Source organism: Empidonax traillii, unplaced genomic scaffold (genome assembly GCF_003031625.1).
Source record: "Empidonax traillii isolate 1590-97213 ecotype Southwest subspecies unplaced genomic scaffold, ASM303162v1 scaffold148:size1803964, whole genome shotgun sequence".
In the NCBI taxonomy this organism is placed as follows: Eukaryota; Metazoa; Chordata; class Aves; order Passeriformes; family Tyrannidae; genus Empidonax; species Empidonax traillii.
The window spans coordinates 1,014,527-1,017,298 of NW_020955341.1; positions in this window are offsets into that span (position 1 = coordinate 1,014,527).

Here is a 2,772-nt window from a genome sequence, read left to right on the forward strand (position 1 = left end):
GCCCCAACTCCTGTAGGTGCTAATTCTCTCAGCAAACTTACAAAAATAAAACCCTGAAAAGGCTCATCCATGCTGAGAACAGCAACTGCTTTCAGTGGGATAAGGAAACTTAGCCCTAGGAACTGAATACTCGACACTGCAGGCATCGCTGTCTTTCTCAGCTGGTCCAGAAAGCCCTGCAGCCAGAGCCTGTGGTGTGAGAGGGATGCAGCATTGCTGAAACAAGCACATCACACATACCTGACCCAGCTCTTTGCAGGACACATGTTCAACTTGGCCATTTCCTTTTGGAGTGGATAAATAACAAAGGCCTTCAGCTCTCTATCCCAGCAGGATATGTTTCCACATGCAGGAATGGAGAAGTAAAATCTGATGAAAAAGATGGTGTGGCTTAGGGATGTTCTGGACACATGCTCTGGCACACCTTCGTGTGAGGTACTAGAGCCTCATCCCTCCCTTAAACATCTCTCAACGTCTATCCTTGCCTGGAATATTGGGAAGGGGCTCAAATAAGGAGATTTTAGAGGGTTTGGGGAGCTGTGATGAAGAGGCATAGGCTGTGGTACTACCTTGAAGCTGCTGTTCCTGGGGCTGCTGGCACACTCAGCTCCCTGTGATGGTGTCCCAGGGCTTGGGATGTGCCAAGGCAGCAGGGTACCATCGGCAGGGCTTCCCACGAGAGGGCAGCATGTGGCCCGAAAAAAGATAAAAACTGCTACAGTCCATGCTGACAGTGGTTGGGTCTGGATGGTTCTTCTGCAGCAGGAGGCCTAAAACAGACAGTCGGCTCAAAGTGCGGCTTCGTTACCTCAGCAGCTCTTGTTCCCAACCACTGCTTCTGATCAGTATTTTTGAAGAGCAGAGAGTAATTTTGTAAATGACCTTGTATTTTGAGTTATTCTATTTTTACAGCATACAAATATGGGGCCTAGCAAGATGCGTGCTCCTGAGCCAGGTATCCACCTCAGATTGCAGTGGGACGAGACCCTCTTCTGAACTCTGACTGTTGGTCAAGGCCATTCCCTCTTCTTTTCCAAATTACTAGTGAGGAAAGGAAACGTGTGGGTTGAAAGTTGTTGATATCCAGGCAGAATAAACCTCAAAGGAAGCTGGAGGAAATGGGCTGTGAATGTGTAACTTCAGTTACTGTTATTTACTTCTGAGAACAGTGAGTGATTCTGGCACTCTGCCTGACCCATCACTCTCTTGACTCAGTTTTTACAGATGTCAATAATGACCTTTGAACACTGTCTTAGAAAATGAAAGTGTGTGCAGTCAGCCACTGATTTCCTCATCATTTGGTTGCTCAGCTTGATCGCAGCTTGACTCCTATCAGTGGTTAGACAGATGATCTTGTGGTGAATTATACCCAAGGTAGGGCAGAAACACCTCAAAGCACCGTGTGCCTCATGTTCATACCCGCAGTGCTCATGCTCCTGCTCTCCTGGGGCAGCTGCCTTCCTTTTTGGGCATGGTGTGAGCTAAAGTATCTTTCGGTTGACTCGACTTGAAGGTGGAGATATTTAACGAAATCACAACATGGCAAACACAACCTCTGTGTTAGGAGAGCTACATTGAAGTACTGTTGACGATTCTGTGAGCAAATATTAGCACTGAGTATCCAGTAACATGTCTGACTAAATCTTACCAGCTGGGAGTTGCTGCAGTTCTGCGTGTGCCCTGGGAGGAGGGTACAATGGTAGCTCACTTATACTTGCAGCACTTGAGAGCGCTGGAGTCTTGGCTTCATAAAATAAACATAAGGGCTCCACAGAGGTGAGAGATCCTGTGTTTGACTAACACTGTGGTGACCTCCTCTTTAATGCTGATGTTAAATCATATTTTTATCTTAAAAGGATATTGCAAATATCTTAGGCTCACATTTTGATTTATGCGTATGTTCCAAAATAAAGATATTTTAATACATTTGATAAACTCAGGATTTGAATGTTTCAAGTTCCAACATTTATATACATTTTTTTTAACTTATAGCACTCAAATCCTGAGTTAGTTGAATATTCATCTGTTGTGAAAACAGAGCGAGTCCAGACTTGATAAAGAGCCTATACAAAACAAGCCACCCCCTTCCCTTCTCTTCTGAAGGAGAGGTGCGAGGCTGTCCTAGATCTGAGATCCATAAGAAGGTGGAAATATTTGTCAAATGAAATCCCTCCATGAATAGTCCTTTAACTGGTAGTGGCAGAAGAGGTTCACAGTCAGTCTTTTAAGAAGTATAGTAAGAATGTTGTTCCTTGGTGAATCCCACATTGGCACGAGCTGAAGTAAGCACCTGTTCTCAGGGCTTTTGCAGAAGAGCTGGGAAATTCCAATTCTGTTCAACCTCACTTGCTTACTTCATCACTGGAGTTTGTTATTTTTGTCACCATCACCTGGTAAACTGGGCAAGCCATACAAGGAACCCTTCAAAAGGCAATGCTGTTTCAGAGCTGACCTGTACTTATCCTGTTCCAGAGACAGAGCGATTTTTTTTTTTTTTTTTTTTTTTTTTTTTTTTTTTTTTTTTTTTTTTTTTTTTTTTTGGCAAAGTTTTAAATTATGTTCTGAGATTTGTGTTCTCCGTGAGGTAAATTCCACAAGAGTTTGCCTGAGGAGTTCCCCCTCCCTTTCCCCAAGTACTGCTATTTAGGAATCATACCACTCCAAAGCATCTGGAATGAGAAATGCCTTTGCAGCAGATTTATACTTGGCCAGAGGGAAGTTCTCCAGCTAGAAAGCCAACAAAAACAGTGAGCTTTTAAAAGTTTGCGTAAT